Below are 19,178 nucleotides of genomic sequence, written 5' to 3' on the forward strand. Positions count from 1 at the left end.
GTTAACCAATGACCTTCCTCGTCTTTTTGTTTAGCAAGTGGAGGTAAAATTGGCTTAAAATTTTCCTTTCAGTTTTCTCTGTTGGGGAAGTGGAGGTACAGTGGGTTACCAATTTACCTTCCCCTCTCTCTGTTGGGAAAGTGGGGTACAGTGGTTAAACAATCCCCCCCCCCACTCGCTGTTGTGGAAGTAGAGGTACAGTGGGTTAATAATGTCCCCTTCACCCTTCTCTGTTGGGCAAGTGGGGTACAGTGGCTAAACAATTCGCACCCCCCCCCCCCACCCGCTGTTGTGGAAGTGGAGGTGCAGTGGGTTAACAATGTCCCCTTCACCCCTTTCTGTTGGGCAAGTGGGGTATAGTGGGTTAACAATTTCCCCTCCAACTCTCTCTTTTGGCGAAATGGGGATACAGTGGGTTAACAATTTCCCTTCCCCCTCTCTCTGAAGGGGGATTGTTGGGACATGTTTCTGTGTGACTCCACTTCAGTTCCCAGTGGGTGTGGTGCAGCAGCTTAAAGCTGACATCCATTTTAAAGGGATGGACAATAAGAGAAGCAGGAACACCAATATCTAAATGTGCTGTGATTGTTTGTTGGAAATGGGAATTGTCAGATTTCTCCTCAGTAGGAGGAGAGTTGGTGAAGTTATTTTGCAGAATCCCGTAATGAATGAGCTTTACTCTGTCTCTAACCCAGGGTGTATCTGAGCTGGGAGCACTGGGTGTACAAGACTTGGGTGTGAGCCCTGTAAATATCCGATTTTAACTAAACAGGTCTAACATCAGCAAAAGTGGAAAACAACATTGATTAAACGATTGTGTATTTAAATCACGATTGGAGAAAAGGACTTTATTTTTTTTTATTGAAGTTTGAAATGTAACCGACATATTCTCATTGACATGAATTAACTGTGTCCATCGGTGTAAGGGAAATGTTCACAAAACTCGGTTTACCACTGGATTTATCAACTGTTCAGCTGATGATCTTCAAGGGGATCGCTTCATGTCCCACCACACAGGAGTAAGAAGCGCCGCTGGCCCACTACTCCGCTGCAATGTATAACAGGCTGTACATGAAGAAGGAGCTATTGCCGTTCTCCGCCACCACCTCGGTGTTCTTGTAGTTCCCGGGATCTACCGGCTTGTCATTGACGGTCCACTTGACAAAAATCTCTCGTGGGGAGAAACCTCTCACTAAGCAGCTGAGGGAGACGAATCTCTGAACAGAGACATCTTCTGCCGAGGGCAGGAGAGCAGACACGGACGGTTCCCGCGGGTCATTAACTGCAGAAAATGTACAATAAATGTCAATAAACTGGATACTTTCGTAGACAATGAAGCTGCTGGTTAGCTGTGAGAGAAATGTGTTTTGTGATGAATATTAATAGGTTTCATTATCCACTTGTTGGAAATATATCACCGATCCTTCACTATGGCTGAATCAAAATCCTGGAACTCCCTTCCTAACAGCCCTGTGGGTGTATCTATACCACATGGACTGCAGCGGTTCACCACCTTGTCAAGGGCAATTAGGGATGGGCAATAAACACTGGCCCAGCTAGCGACGCCCACATCCCATGAATTAATAAATAAAATACTTTGGGATCTGTCCGGCTTTCCAGCTCGGAGCAATGGTGGACACAATCCTTTTCCCCAAGAACTTATGGGGTTGGACGAGAAAGTTTCTCAAAGTTTACAGCACAGAAACAGGCCATTCTGCCCAACTGGTCTATGTTGGTGTTCCAGGCTCCTCCCATCTTGCTTCATCTAAACCCAATGGCACAGCCTTCAATTCATTGTTCATTCATCTACTTATCAATTTCCCCCTGAAAGTCCACAGGCACAGGACGTTTAGTTGGCGAAATTGCTAATCAGAGTAGGCCATGAATACACTGAATAGTAAAGATTGATCCTTACACTTACACTGGAAATAGACACATTGAGCCATTTATTGCTTCAATCTCACCGCTCACCTGGTGGATGGAAATTCTTAAAGGAATCGGCAGATCCTGTTGGCTCACCACACAGAAGAACTCAACCCCACTCAGCCAGGCTTGTGTCGAGATGTTTACATTGCTGACCACGCTGTCAAGATCCTCTCCCGGTTGGACAGCGATCTCTGATTTCAAAGGCTTCTTCTCTTGTGTCCAGGACACAAGGACTCCATAAGGAACATTAGAAACGATGCAGGTTAAGGTCACGGTCGCCTCCAGTAAGACCTGTTCTATTGGCGGTGGCAATAGAGCAATTTTGGGATCGTTGGGGCAGTGGGAATCTGTCAGTGAGACAGAAATGAAGATCAACCAAAGTTTCACCTTCAGGAGCAGGACAGCAGTATTCAGCCTTCACTCCCTGAAGGAGAATAAATCACCTTGGACATATCAACCTCTAACTATCGTCTTTAATTTTCTTTACACAATGTAAAAGCAGCTTGGTCTGTGTAAATATTTCTCATAATTTAAGTCCTTCAGCCCCGGTAACATTTTCATGAATCTGCGTTGCCCCAGTACCAATACAAATGTATCATTCCTAGGCCCTGGAATGCAGTACTGAAAGCCGTATTATAAATAGGGTGGATGCACTTTCCAACACTCTATCCCGAAGCTGTTACCAGTGAAGTGTTCCAGACACCTTCTGCCTCTCCAAATATCATCAGCTGACACAGGGTAAAGTTGATGTCAAGTCCACCTCACTCACTCTGTGACGTCAATGTAGGGAAGTGATGTGATAAAACCCTGAATGGTGAACAATCCGAATGCAGCTCTTACATCGGAATTAAACAATAACTACATGATAGTAAATTAGAAGTTGTTCCATGGTTTCTACTAACTCCAATAAATTCCTGATTTGATTAACATCGGAGAGCAGAATGATCCATTACTTCCTCGGTTTGTATTTCTTACCCTCACACTTGGTGGCGTTTCGACTTTGGGTGACCCCTTGGTGAGTGACCTGACAGGTATAGACCACGTCGCTGAACCATTCCCCAGCGGAGACTTTCAGCCGACTGGTCGCCGAGAAGTTCCCGTTCACTTCAAAGACGGGAGAGATGACAATTCCTGAAGCCATGGGTTGTCCATTCTTCAGCCACTTCACGGTCATTGACTTTGAACGGAGATCGATGATTGAACAGACGGCGGTTGCAAATTTGTTCGTTGTGATTTCTTCCCAGGAACTCACGGTGAGGAGAACAGTTGGAGGGAAGATGTCAGGCCCAGCACCTTCAAAAACCACAGATTAGCCATTTCTTGCAGAAGAAATTGATAACAGATACAATGAGTTCTTATATTTTAACAGGCTCTTTGCGATCAATGGACACTAACCTAGAATTTCCAGGGATCAGAACTATACAGAGCACTATAATTGTGTTATAATCAAGGCCCTATACAGGTTAATCACAACCTTTCTGTTTCTCACAAGTTCCCCAACACTTACAGTGCATTCCAATGCTCTTGGCTGAGCCGCTGCATTGAACCTCACACCTGATTTTGCTGCATTCCCCCTCTCACTCGGTGATGGTTAACTGGCTGCTCAGGTTGAAGGTTCCCTTCTGGTTTCTCACTGACGGGTAAGTCTTAAATCCAGTGGTGATTGGCTGCCCATCTTTCTTCCAGGTCAGGTTGGTGATTTCTAGGGAGTAGTCCATCGCCAAACAGCTGTAGGTGTTGGAGCCGTTGGTGTTGTGTTGCTGACAGGGGGAGACCAGGCTGTAGAGAGTGGGCAAAAACGGTGTCGCGGGGAAAGAATGGCCGATTGAACAAGTTGGACTGTGTGACTTGTGATCATTAAGTAAACAAACAACTCAAAATTTGACTATAACTCTAAACATATCCTAATATATTCCAAATAAAACCCACATCCACATTTGATCATTTATTATTTCCATAATTTGGTGATCCTCATCTGTCGGTTCCCTCTTTAGAAACCCACACCTCTTTTTCCGCCTCTATCCCATGACTAAAATAGAACATTGGATTAAAATGGAAGAGCAGAGGTTGTTCCCACATTATTTCGGCCACCATTTATTTCTCAATCAACAACACTTGGTGATAGAGAAATTGTATCGTCATTCATATCATTGCAGTTTGGAAATTGGCTCTGTTCAAATTGGCTGATACCCCTGCCCCTCTCCACGTCCCCCCAAAACAAAGAATAGCAACAACCCTTCGGAAGTACCTTTGTAATGGTACCTATATAATGACCATAGAACTCTAAACTGAATACCAGTTACAGTAAGTACGACATTTTCCAAGCGTATGTACATATGAACGTGCGGATCAGTAGCAGGAGTAAGCCATTCAGCCTCTGGAGCCTCCTCCACCATTCAATACGATCATAGCTGATCTGATTGTGGCGTTAACTTCACATTCCCGCCTACTCTCAGCTAAACTTTAACTCCCTTGTCAATGAAGAATCTCTCTACCTCTGCCTTGAAATATTAATGATTCCATCTCTCTTTGGGGAAGAGAGTTCCAAAGTTTCACAACCCTTTGAGAGAAAAATAAAATCTCCTCATTTCCAGCTGAAATGGGACATCTCTTATTTTTAAACTGTGTTCCTTATCGTTAGTTTCTCTCACAAGGGGAAACATCCTTTCAGCATCCACCCTGTGAATTTCCCTCAGGATCTTCCATGTTTCAATAAAATCAGCTCTTATTCTTCTAAACTCCAAAGGATACAGGCCCAGCCTATCCAAATTTCCACATAAGATAACCGACGACACCTCCCAGTATCATTTGAATTAACATTCTCTGAACAACTTCTAATGCTTTTATACCCTTTCTTAAATGAGACCAAATCTGTACACAGTAATTCAGAAGAGGTCTCATCGACACCCTGTTAAACTGTAACAAAATATCTTTCCATTTATATTCTATTCCCTTTATAATAAATGCCAACACTCCCTTTGCCTTCCTCATCATCAGCTGTTCCTGTATTATAACTTTTTGTGATTCATACACCAAGGGATCCACATTCCTCTGTACCTCAGGGTTCTGCAATCTCTCTCCCTTTCAATAATATGCTGCTTTTATATTCTTCCTGCCAAAGTGGACAAGTTTATATTTTCCCACATTATACTCCATCTGTCATTTTTTGCCCACTCACTTAACCTATTGATATCCCTTTGCTGACCTTTATCCCCTCGTCACCACTTACATTCCTATCTATCTTTGTGTTCTCAGCAAATTTAGCAAATTCATTCAGTCCTTTCATTCAAGTCATTGATATAAATTGTAAATAGTTGATGCCACAACATTGATCCCCGTGGCACTCCACTTGTCACATCTTGCCAACCTAAAATAAACAATTTATCCCAACTCTCTGTTTCCTGTTAGCTAACCAAGCTTCTACCCATGCTGAAATATTACAGCTGACACCATTATTTTGTGTAATAACCTTTGATGTGTCACTTTGTCAAATGCCTTCTGGGAGCCCAAGTACATCACATCCACAGGTTCTCCTTTATTCATGTTCCTTGCTGCTTGTTCAAAAGACCTCAATTAAATCAGCCAAACATGATTCCCCTTTCACAAAACCATGATGGATCCACATTTGCATTTGGATTTTCTAAGTGACCCGTGATAGATTCCTCAATAATAGGTTCCAGCATTTTCGCTCTATCAGCAGTAAAAGTGGGAGACAAACAGGTTGTGACTGGAGGGGCAGCGAACACCCGATAAAGAAAGGCGCAGGGAGACGGGGGGAAGTGCACGAAGACATTGTCTCCCTTCTATCCCAGGCACTTAGTGCCTTTCCCTGGGAATGGAAAGGATTTCAGGAGGAGGAGAGACAATGAAGGAGAGAGAGATAGAGAGAGTGGGGCCCAGGGCGCCTGGGGCCTCGGCTCGCAACTGCTTTTGCCCAGCTCTCCCTGCTATAGCCTGACTCTCTGCGCTTTCTCGCGCCTCTCTGCCCTTCCCCCAATCCCCGCCTTCCTGCCCTTCCCCCACCTCTCTGCCAGCCCCAACCACGCCTTCTGCCCTGCAACCCCCACCTCTCTCCCTTTGCCCCCGCCGCTCTGCCCTTTACCCTCTCCCCTCTCAGCCCTATCCCCGCTCCCCTCTGCCCATTCCCCCCACCCCTCTGCCTTTACCCTCCGCCTCTCTGACCTTTCCCCCTCCCCTCTGCCTATTCCCCCTCCCCTTTGCCCTTCCACCCCCCAGCTTCTCTACCCTTACTCCCTCCCTCCTACCTGCCCTTACCCCCCTCCCGCCTCTCTGCCCTTTCCCCCTCCTGCCTCTCTGCCCTTTCCCCCCTCCGCCTCTCTGCCCTTTCCCTGCCACCTCACTGTCCTTTCTCACCCAGGTCTCTTCATTTATTCCACAGCTCTCTGCGCTTTCATCTGGCTGTCTGACCTTTTCTCTGGTTCGCTGACCTTTCTGTCACCTCACCTCCCTTCATCCCCTAGCTCTCTGCCCTTTCTCCCCCAGGTTTCTGCACTTACTCCAAGGCTTTATGCGCTTTTTCCCCGCTCTCTGACCTTTCCCCCCCATCTCTGCCCTTTCCATGGTCGCTCTGTCCTTCCCCCTATGCCTCTTTGCCCTTCCCCTGCCCCTCACTTCTCTGCCCTGGACTCCCCCCCCAACTCCGCTCTGCCCTTAGCCCCTCCCGCCTCTCTGCCCTTTCCCCCTCGTGCCTCTCTGACCTTTCTCCCCCACCTCTCTGCCCTTTCCCTCCCAGCTCTCTGCAATTATTCCACGGGTCTCTGCCCGGTCCCCGGCTCGCTGACCTTTGCCTCATCTCTAGGCACTTTCTGCTGGATTGCTTCCCCTTTCCCCGAATCTCTTCCCTTCTCCCACCTCTCTGCCCTTTCCCCCAGGCTCTCTGCACTTTAGCCTCACCTCTCTGCCCTTTCCCCCAGGCTCTCTGCACTTTAGCCTCACCTCTCTGCCCTTTCCACCGATGCTCATTGCTCCCTTCGGCCTTGCTCCACTTTCTGACACTGTGAGGCCTCAGGCCTCGCTTCCAGGTCTCTCTTCCCCGCAGTTCCCACCCTCCCACACACTGATTTAGGAAAAGTGATCGAGTGAGTTAGCGTGTGCATGATTGACAAAGTGAGGGTGGCTGAGTGACAGAGTGAGGGTGGGTGGCTGAGTGATTGAGGGTGAGTGAAGGAGTGAGTGAGGGTGGGTGGTGAGTGAGCGTGGGTGGGTGTCTAATTGTGGGTGAGTGAGGATGGATGAGTGAGTGAGGGCAGGTGTTTGAATGAGGGTAGATGAGTGGGTGAGTGAGGGTTGGTTGGTGGGTATGTGAGGGTGGGTATGTGAGTGACGGTGAGTGGGTGTGTGACAGCGGGGGGATAAGTATGAATGAGGTTTGGTGGGTAAGGGTGAGTGAGGGTGGGTGAGGCTGGGTGTGTAAGGGTGAGTGAGAGGAAGTGAGGGTGTGTAAGGGTTTGTGAGTGAGTGGGGGGTGAGAAGTGAGGTTGAGTGAGGGTGAGTGAGGATGGTGAGTGTGTGTGAGTGATGGGTGAGAGAGTGAAGGGTGAGTGAGTGAGGGGTGAGTGAGTGAAGGTGAGCGAGTAATTGATGGTGAGTCAATGAGGGTGAGTGAAGGTGGGTGTGGGTGGGTGAATGAGTGTGCATGAGTGAGGGTGTGTGAGTGATGGGTGAGTGAATGAGGGTGAGGGAGTGAGGGTGGGTGAGCAAGGGTGGGTGAGGGCCAGTGAGTGATGGCCAGTGTATGAGGGTGAGGGTGTGAGGGTGAGTGAGCGAGGGTGAGTGAGAGAGTGAGTGAGGGTGAGTGATTTTGGGTAGTGAGGGTGCCCAGGTGCAGGAAGCTCATTAAGGCAATGTTTCTCCGGATGATTTTCCACTCCGGCTCAGCTTTCCGTTGTCTGTTGTCCACATCGAGCTGGGGGCTCCTCCAATCGGCTCCACCACCTCCACCTCCCCCTCTTCCTCTCCCGATTCTCCATATTGATCAGCTTTCAGTAACACCGGCTGTGTAAAGTCAGGCAGCAGTATAGATCGCTGGCCAGCTGCTTTAATGCCAATGCCTTTCTTTGAGAAACCCGTGTCAGTGTGCGAATAGGCAGACTGAGGGGGCTGGAGGGGAAGGTTACAGCAAATCCAGGATGGGCTGTGCAGGCATCTTGCACCAAGTGTGCACCAGTGTTGGGGATCCAGGTGGCCATGGTCTCCGTCACATCCCTCCCTTTTTCTTGTTTCTTTGTGTTTGGTTCAACACTTGGAAATTCCCCACATATATAGTGATGTCACCTGTGTAATTTCATTTTCCACAAAAAGGCATCAGAAATGGAACAATGAGCATTTATGCAGCTTAACGGATTTTCATTCTGCAGTTGGCATTTTCAGCCCACTTCTGCGTGTGAGAATGTGTGTGTGTCTGCGTGATAAAGAGAGAGAGAGTGCATGCAAGTGTATGTGTGTTTTTGAGAGAGAAAGGCACAGAGACAGAGAGAGACGGAGTGTGTGTGTGTGTGTGAGTGTGTGTGTGTGAGATAGGGAGTATAAGTGTGAGAGTGTGTGAGATGGAGAATGTGTGTGTAGGAGAGAAAGAATGTGTGAGAGAGAACGTGTGTGTGTGTGTGGGAGAGAAACAGTGTGTGAAAGAGAGAGCCAGTGTTTTTGTCAGAGAGAGAGAGCGAGAGCGAAAGAGTGTGTGTGAGAGAGAGAATGAGAGAGAGTGCATGTGTGAGAGAAAAAGTGTGTGTGTGAGAGGGAATGTGTTTGTGTTTCTGTGTGTGTGCGAGAGAGAGAGAGAGAATGGAAAGTGTGTGCATGTGTGAGTGTGTATGTGCTTGGGAGAGAGGGTGCATGTATGTGAGAGAGAGTGGGTGTGCGTAAAAGAGAGGGAGTGTGCCCGTGCGTGTGTGTGTGTGTGAGTGCATGTGTGAGAAAGAAAGAGTGCATGTGTGTGAGAGAGATAGTGTGTACGTGTGTGAGAGTGTGTATATTTGAGAGAGCATGTGTATGAGAGAATGTGTATGAAAGTCTGTATGAGAGCGTGCATGAAAGAGAGAGGCAATATGTGAGAGACAGAATGTGTGTGTGTTAAAGAGAGTTTGTGTGCGAGAGGGAAAATGTGAGAGTGTGTGTGTGTGACAGAGAGACCGGGTGTGACAGAGAGAGTGAGCGAGTGAGGGTGTGTGGTAAAGAGACTGAGTGTGTCGAGGTAGATCAGCCATGATCTTACTGAATGGAGGACAGGATTGAAGGGCTGAATGTCCTCCTCATGCTCTCATTTCTGTCATTCATTCCTCCCCCTGCAGGCAGCAGTCCAATGACTCAGTTTTTGATGGTGGCTCCTTTTTCCCTAAATCCCCCGCGGCTGGTTATTTGGAGTGGGAGGCCGGTCATTGTCCATTTCAATCGTTTAAATAACTCGCAGCCTCTGATCAGATCAGAACAGGCACTGCTCTCTGGAGCCTCACTGTCACTCCCTGATTCTGTTTGTTCTGAAATTGTGCTTAAGTTCAGGTCACTCACATTCAATGATTTTCTGATACTCAAAATGCTTAAACTTAATTAATTAATTAAAATTTATACATGTTCTCTCCAGAAATATTGTTAATAACAATTAACGTGTGTCATTTCAACCGAGCAATGGAACAATTTATTTTCACAGATCTGGCTCGAGGACTCACAGCCAGTTAGTTCAATGCTGATTCAGTTTGTTTGACCTCTGCGGGGAAAAGACTCTCAGGTCAGGAACAGGACAAATTAAGATATGGATTAAAGTCCCCACTCCTCCCCCGGTGCACTCCTGTCACCAGCTGCAAGGGTGGGATTCAACAGAAAGCCAACACTCCACTGAAGTGTCAAACACTCCGAAACAGGTACAGCACTGGTTTGATTTAGAATAAAACTCCCTCTATATTGTCCCGTCAAATATGCACAGGAGAGGGTTCAATCCGGTTTTGATAAAAATGCTGTGGCTGCAAGAGCCGATCAGAGGCTGGGAATTCTGTGGCGAGTCATTCAACTCATATCACCCAAAGACAACGCACCATCTACAAGGCACAAGTCAGGACTGGCCTGAATGAGTGAAACTTCAAAAAACCCCAAGAAAATCGATACTATCCAGGACAAAGCAGCCCACAGAATTGGTATCCCATCCACTGCCTTAAACATTCACTTCCTCCCCCACCACCACACAGTGGCAGCAGTATGTAGCATATACAAAATGCACTGCAGCAACTCGCCAAGGCTCCTTCAGCAACACCTTCAAAACGCAAACCTCTCCTAACTAGAAGGACAAGGGCAGCAGGTGCTTGGGAACACCGTCACCTGTACGCTCCCCTCCAAGTCACCCACCATCCTGACTTGGAATTATATCACCGCGCCTTCACTGTGAATACATCAAAATCCTGGAACTCCTGACCTAACAGCACTGTGAGTGCACCTGCAGGTATTCAAGGAGGCGGCATTTCAACACTTCCTCAAGGGGTAATTAGGGATAGACAACAAATGCTGTCCTTGCCAGCGACCTCAACATCCTATGACAGGTTTAAAAATAAGATACAGGCTAATTTCCTCCTCCACAGAGTCCAACCAAATAGGCCAAGGACTGCTACAGCACGGACTAAAATAGAATAAAGCACTCTTTGCATTGCCTAACTGAACACCCCCAAGATAGGTACATCATTGATTTAAAATCGACTGAATCTCCCTCAACAGTCTGTCTGTCATTTCTGAATTGTCCTTTCTGACTGTCATAATGGATTGGGTATCTCATTTCTGAGGCGCCTGGGCAGAAAGTCAAACTTTCACATTTCTCACAGATACAAGTCTTTTGAAGAAATAAATCAAATTGCACTTTCTGAAATACGAACCAGAAGGTTTACAACCAGTCAGGAAGATTCCTGGTCCCAGCACAGTGAGCACGTGCACAGAAACAGAACAAACACAAATGGTGCAACAATCGAGTTCCGTTCCCAGCAGATAGATCTGTTCAATCTGTCCCTTTCATTCAAGCTGTTTGATTCGAATTGATCAATAGTCAATTTACGACAATTATTCTATAAGTTCTTTGAAATTAATCTGACTTTTATTTCAAAACTCCCTTTGAACTCCATCTAATTCTCCCTGTCTGTCTCAAATCTCCAAACAGTGTAAGATTTAATTTACCCTGAAAATGAACACAGCAAATATTACCGATTCAGGATAATTTGGTGTCTGTAACAGAGACTGAATGACAGGGTAAGAATTAAACAAATCAGGAAACATTCACATTGAAAGCCAATTACCCACTGATTTGATTTGATTTTAGGGATAAATAGAATCAATAAAATCATCGAGGTGAAACACTTATAGAGTTGAGCACAGCTGAGTAAGAAAAGTATTCTTTTCTAAATTCATTTTGGATACAAATAAAAATTCTCTCCACGCTGAGATTTTGCATTCACTATAATGACCAGGAAACTGCTTATTTATGTTGAATTAATTATCCCTAATATTTTATTATAAGTTAATTATGTTGTTACTGTCAATTCATTTTCTTGTTAGCTGATTTCTACTCTGCAATATTAAATAAATAGTTTTCAATAATTGAAAATTTGCTTCTCCCTGGTACTTTGTGAAATAATTGGGGTTTATTTAAATCAACCTGACACTGAAACAATGTTAAACAATAAAGTTCAAATTACGAGACGGAAACATTCAGACAAGTATATCAATTTTACTTAAATCTAATCACTATTTACCATTTTACTTTTGCTTCTACTGCTCTGTTTTAACACACAATTGTAAACTGTGCGTGTTTCTGAACGCATTGAGAAATCATAAATTCCATCTACTCTCATCGAGTAATTCACACGACGAATTTATGAGTGGAATATTTTAAATATTTTCAAGTCTAGCCGGGGTCACACCGCATTAACTGTCGATGAGCTGTAACATCATCTGTTTGCTAAAGCAAACTTGTCTTAACTCGAAAGTATATGTAAAAAAATGCTCCTGGCAGTTACTTATTATCAATAGAAGTGCTTCCTAGATAACAATCCCTATAATTTAATTATTAAATATATTGTTCATTGAAAGAAGATCCAAATTGATCAGTAGAAAACTTGATGAGAACAATTTATTCAGATCCCCTTCGACAATGAAATATAATCAGCAAATTGATTCGAGATTTTATTCTTCAATTTAATATTTAATAAGAATTAAGCATGAAGCTCAGATATAATCCGTTCTTCTCCTACAATTCTATCCTGTGTACAGCACAGCTATGGGAGACAGGATGTCGTTATTAAGTTCAAGACTGATATTAATGTTCGCAACTAAATTAATCTGTTCGAATTTCAAGCTCTTACTTGTCAATTTCTAATCACATGCAGTTTGAACCTTCCGACAGTTCCAAAAACATGTAAAAATTGTTCCTTTACTGCCAGAAAATTCCAACCACCCCCCCCCCCCACTCCCCGAAAACTGCTTAAGACTAGATTAGTGACAATTATTTCTCTATCCAAATCCCAATGACATTGAAGGAACAATGTGGTTACGGCTGCACAGAAAGAATGTAATAATCGAATAGACATATTGCCAAACTGCAATGTCAAACTCCTCTTTAAGTAAATGCATAGATTATCAGGGATATAAAAATGTAATTCAAAATCTCTTGTGAATCTGAACAATTCTGTAGAATCAGTATATTCTTCTTGAAATTTTTACATGCATAATCACAAAATGTTTCCAGCCTAAAAACTTTTCCGATCATGTTAATAGTGCGCAGAGCACAGCAGAATTGTGAAAGGCAATTAATGATCAATTATGTTAATATGAAATCTGTTCAGTCAGTATGAAGAAATATTACAGCATTATAATTGTTTGAATTATATTAATGTTACTCTACAATTTGAAAACTTGTTAATTATGTAGTTTCTGATTGCAGTAACGAATTGTGTTCTGAATGAGCGCCGTAAACCATGGTTTAGTTTAATCTACAGTTCTCACTTAAAATAAAAAACAAAATGTTCTAACATATCTTTAAATGTTTTTGCCATTTCTGAAGCCTGCCTGTTTATTCCTACAATCGCGCTGCAAGCACAGACAAACGCGTAGACAGTTTCCATTCAGTCACAAAACGTATAACAGCTGAACGTCACCAAGTTTAAATAATGCAGAAACAATGCAGAACCGCCAAACCGTTTCACAAATTCTACTTGTTCAAAGTCACCCAGACACACAATCTCCTTAGGAGAAAAACACCAAATCATATCACTGAGGGGCTGAAACCCGTTTCATGGAGAAGCAGCTCAATTCTACAAACACTTCCAACAGAATCCAATGGAACATTGCAAGAGAATCTCAACATCGAATCCAGACAACCCGCTCGTCACCAAATGAATGAATAATTAAACCAAACAGACATAAGGAATAATGTGAGTAGGAGCATGTTCATTAAATTAACATTGGAATTTAAGCATATTTTGTTAACATTGGGTTTGATTTCAAACATATTTAAACCCTTGTGCAGTACACTGTAAAACCCGCAGACATTAGATGTCACCGAGATTAAACATTGCAGAAACGTCAAACTGTTTTAACAAACGTTAGATATTTCAAGTAGTCCGGCTGCACAGTATCCTCAGCAGATAAACTCAAAATCACAACAACCAGGGACTGAATCCCTCAGCAGCACTTTTTTTTGTCGAGAAACAGCCAAATTATAAAAACCTTTTTCAGCAGAATCATATGAAACATTATTAAAAAACCTCAATACAGAATCCACCAAACCCACATTTCAGTGAACGAATGAATTATAAAAATAGACAAAAATATAAAACAAAGACTCAAATAAAATAATTACCAAATCAGTGCATGGCTCTTACCTGCCGTCGCCGTCACCATGGTCCCTTGTCCCCAGTAGCCCATGATGTCACCGTGTTACATTCCCTGGACTATGCCATACAATAACTGTCCCTGCAAGAAAAACACAGAAATCCACCATTATTTTAAATGTTGATAATTCAGAGGCAAAGTAAGATCGCGATGAATCTTCACGAAATTATAGTTGCGTTGTAGATATCTTTAGCTATTCATCAATGGCCCTCATGTTTTACATTTCATGAGCATGTTATTGAAATCACCAACTGATGAATGAATAATTATCACAGCTTTTCCATCTTAAACCATGTTCTCTGGGCAGTCCTGGACATAAAAAAAGACTTCAATGTAAATATAGTTGGATTGTAAAAGCGAGCACTGACCCAGGCAGACTCAATTAGTGCTGAGGGGTTTTTGTATTGACAGTAACTGCTGTGCCACCCATTGTAGTATCACAGTGAAATACACCCGCACAAAAACTGCACCCACTCCCTGTTCAGTGCTGCCTCTCAATATTCACTTCAAATAGACGTTTACTTCTGGTATAGTTTAGTCTTTATGCAAACCTATTTACAAAATTAAATTAACAGAGACCTCCTCCAAATTTCAGACATGTTAAAATGAACATTATATCCAGGTCTGTACTTGCGGAAACCGTTAACAATAAATATAAGCACAGCCAAAAGCTCAGCCCATTATATCGATTGGTTTGTTAGGTTTTACTGTTAAGATTTCTCTGTGTTAGTTTTGTCAGGAGCTGCTTGTTGTCTGGTTCTGATCATTACAGTTACTATTACATTTAAAACAAGTACTGACCGTCAGGTTATGATGGAAGTTGTTGAGTCCCTCTCGATCTGTTCTTGTTCGGCTCCAGCCCTGGTTCCTCGCGGTGTGACTGTTTTGCACAGTAATAGCTGGCGGTGTCTTCAGTCTTCAGGTTCTTCATATCCAAGGAGAAGATGCTCCTAGAAGTGTCTTTGGACGCAGTAAATCGATTCTTAATTCCTGAGGCGTAGTAATTGCCGGATGAACTAAAATAGCTAACCAACCACTCCAAAACCTGCCCGGGAACCTGTCGGACCCAATACATGGTATAGCTGCCAAGATCGAAGCCGCTGGTCAGTCTCAGGGAGCCTCCGGGACGCCCGGTCTCTGCCTCTGGCTGAATTCACACAACATCCGATAGGACACCTGTAAAAATATGTCAAAAACCCCGAGGATTAATCCTGGTGAAATGATTCCTGACTCTGTAACACTCCAGAGAGAGGTTAACACTGAGACAGTAACCGTGAGAGGCTAGGACAATAAAAACTACTCACGGGATAAGAAAGTCAGCAACAAACTGAGAGAAATCGCCGACCTCATCCTTCTGATCACTTAGGGAAAATGATTCTGTCCAGAACTCAGTGAACAAACCAGCTTCCTGACTGTTGGATTCCGGTCCCAGTGAGTGGTATTTAAATACCCGGCAGAAGGGGGCAGGTTTCCAGGTGCCGTCTATTGATTCCCTGGTGGAGGCGGCGATTGGATCCACGACCCACCTTCCACATCCCCAACAGAATGGACTCAGATATTTACAATAGGTTATTGTTAAAAGTGGACATTTTATCTATATCGGGATATTTGGCTGAATGGATTCATTGTAATGTCTCCATTGGCTCTAATGGTGAAATTTCAGCTGAACATCTGTTAATAAAAAAACTAATTCCATTGTAAATTAAGTCCATTTATTTCTACACTGCCTCACAAGGCATGGAACTTAAAAAAATTAAATTATATTATTAGGGAATAAAGGGACTGTCAGTCTGTTTTGCAGCAACTCCGGGTCTCTGTCTCATTCCAGCAATAAAGTATCAGTCATAGGAATTATTATTGATTTATGTAACTAAATGCGGGAGATGAACAAAGTGATTCTATTTACAGTGTGGGTGGCTATCGCTGTACAATCTGGGTCCGGAGATAAGAAGAATCTCCTCACATTACACAATGTATCTCCTTGCATTTCTCTAACTGCCCCTCACCCTAAGACAGCCCTGTGAAAATTAACGGCAAAAGAAGCCCGCCTGCCTGATAATTAAACAGTAAGTTTACAGAGAAACGTAAAAATTACATCAACTTTTCACAGAGAAGTTAATGAATCAGAACGGACACGGAAATTAGCAAAGTTATCCTTCAGCATCCAAATCATTGCAGCTAATTTGATTGGCCACCGGCTGTCTACCATTCACTGGTATTGGGAACACAGGATATCAGGACTTTGCGGCATATTACACAATATCACAAGAATAAATGTTTTATCTTCCACTGAAGCAGGTCATGAACTGGTCATTTCTCCACTCATTGACAGCTATGAGAGGGACTGTTAAATAATCGAAATCAGCACAAATTAAACTGTACAGTACACGGTGCTAATCAGGTATAAGAGATCCCTCAGGTTAAATGAAGTGCACAACTCGGAGAGTATTCAAGGAATTCCTGCGGGTTTAAGGCAATTCAATAATTTTCTTTTAATTTAATTTCTTTCTTAATTTTTTGCCATTCTATTCATCTCATTAGACTGGGAGATTGGGACCATCAACATCGCTCTCTCGCACTTCATGAAGCTCTTAATAAACCGGCTTTAATAACTGGAATGCCCTTTACTTAAAAATAATATAAATTAAATAGCATATGGTCAGTTTAATATTTTCTGATCGCGTTTAATCTCAGTGAACACGGCATTCATTAAAATATTTCCTTGGATGAAATGCCATTTATAATGTGCCTTTCGTGTGCGACAGAAACATTTATTGTTTGAATGGTTAAATCCTATTTTGCTCATTCCTATCTAGGTTAATCTGCCCCACACAGTATTTGGCAGCAAGCCAGCCGGCTGCAGTCAGGGACGCTCGAATGTCCAATGTCGTTTACAGGAAGCATCTGGGTCTTTGTGCAGTTTATCAAAGATCTGTTTCCTCAGTGCTGACCGCTTGGCTGCAAGCCAACTTCAAACCCTTAACATTGTCAACAAGGCCTATTTATAAACAAATCTGCCCAGCAACAACACTGGAGTCAATTTTATTTTTTTAAGTTGTGAACCTATGTGAACTGTTCCACTCTCTCGGGAAAGAAAAGTTATCCAGCTTCTCTCACACCCTGTCAGCATCAATAGCTCATTGGAAGATCTCTCCAACACATCTTAATATTGTCATGAATGGATGGATGGAGAGAATTACAGACTATCAGAGAGGACTCAGACAGGATACATTTTGTGACAGTCAAACATCTATATCTGTGTGATTGTTTTGTCCCTTTACTCTTTCACGGGATGTGGGGTGTCAATGGCAAGGCCAGCATTTGTTGCTTGTCCCTAATTGCCCTTGAAACGAGTGCCTTGCTAGGCCATTTCAGAGGGCAGTTAGAGTCCACCATATTGCTGTGGATCTGGAGTCAAGTGTAGGTCACATCAGGTACGGTGGCAGATTTGGTTTCCTAAAGGACATGAGTGAACGAGATGATTATTTTTTTCCACAATCGATGATAGTTTCACGGTTCCCTTCATTGAGACCAGCTTTCAATCCCAGGTTTATTATTGAATTTAAATTCCCCTAGCTGCCATGGTGGGATATGAATTCGTGTCCCCAGAAGAAAACTTAGGTATCTGGATTACTAGTCCAGTGAAATTGATACAACACCACCGTCTGCCAAAGAATTGAGGGATGACTGCAGTGATGCAGGAATGAATGATAGTTGGATGTTTGAATGTTTTGATTGAAGAATCAATGAATGAATTGATCGATGTGTCGATAGGTGCGCCTGAAAGATGTTGTTCTCCATTCTCATCTTTGTGCTTGACTACTTCATACCTTGAAGCAGGTCCTGTATTTCATTTGTGTCAGTCTAATACCTTCAGTTCTTCCAGATTTTCCGGATGAATTACATCCCCAGGCTATCGGGAACTAACGAGCTGAACGTCACCAAGAGAAGGCTGGAGATGTCCCTGCGGTACTAATGATTCTTCCCTGCTGATGGGGGATCATCATCTTTCAGCCAGAAAGTGGGTGCATCATTCTGTTTAGGGTGGAGGGTTGTTATACTTGGTACATGTGGTCCTTTCATGTCCAACAAAACATTCAACATAACCTCAGCAAAATTAGTGAAGGCAACAGGTTAAACATTATTACCGTGGAAACAGAAATAATGTGAAACTTACCGGAGAGCCGCAAATTTTCCATTACCTACCAAACGATGAAAATAACAAACCTGATTTTAACTATTTATTAACTTAACATTCGTTCCAGATAGTTTCGTTTATACCATCATTTTACAGATCCTCACTCACTCCATTCATACATCAGGAGCTTCTGTGTGATGATGAGCTGGTTACTTGTCAATAAAGCGAAGAGGCTGCTGGGTAGCTGCTCATTCTCCTCGGTCTGATTTAATTCAATTTCCCACTGAATTCTGGGACAGATGTGATTCCTTGCTGACAGAATGGTCAGTGTGAGCTCAATTAATGTTAATGATATTATATGAGCCGAAATTACATTTTATATGAAATATAATGCTGAAAATAGTTGGTGAATATAATTATTTATCTTTGCGAATTGAAGATAGTTGGTGAATATAATTATTTATCTTTGTGAATTGATGCCAATTGGTGAATATAATTATTTATTTTTGTGAATTGTTGATAATTCGTGAGTACAATTATTTACATTCGTGAATTGGTAATAATTGGTGTATATGATTATTATCTTTCTCAGCTTTTATGACCTTCTTCTCTGCTGAAAGATAAGATCCGTTCCACAGGAGGTGAAAAATGCAAAAATCATCACACTACCTGAAAATAAAGTCGACAGAAGAGACTGCAACAACAACAGGGATATCTCACTCATAGAGTCACGGGGAAGGCCTTTGCTCGGGTCATACTTTAAATACTTCATCTACTTGCAGGCCCAAGCATTGTGTGGTGTTTGTGTCGGAAGGTATACTCTAGACATGATCTGCTCCATGCGCTCGGCACCATCAGCAAAACAGGACTCTACAAGAATTTGGGGAAAATTGGCTGTTCACCAAAGCTCCCTAGTCTCGTTCACTCCTTCCATGACAATATGCACTGCACTGTACAGATCAATTATTCCACTTCCGACAGATTCGGAATAAAGAATGGAGTGAAGCAGGTCTGTTTCCTTGCCCCACTCGGTTTGGCATCTTCTTCCCCATGATGCTGATCTTTGCCTTCCCTGTAGATATGGAAGGAGTCGACTTACAAACTCATTCAGACGGCAAGCTCTACAATCTATAAGGCTGAAAGGGAAGACATAAACACATCGCATCCTGATCAGAGAATTCCTCCACACTGATAACCCTGTCATCAAAGCAGAAACTCAACCACAAAGACTGACGAA

The 19,178-nt window shown here is 43.3% G+C and overlaps 1 pseudogene; it reads right to left on the minus strand.

Annotated features, from left to right (window-relative positions):
- Positions 1-890: 890 nt before the first annotated feature.
- LOC121270490 lies at positions 891-15,153 on the minus strand (annotated as a pseudogene).
- Between the last annotated feature and the right edge of the window lie 4,025 nt (positions 15,154-19,178).

This window comes from Carcharodon carcharias, chromosome 27, assembly GCF_017639515.1.
Source record: "Carcharodon carcharias isolate sCarCar2 chromosome 27, sCarCar2.pri, whole genome shotgun sequence".
NCBI classification, from domain to species: Eukaryota; Metazoa; Chordata; class Chondrichthyes; order Lamniformes; family Lamnidae; genus Carcharodon; species Carcharodon carcharias.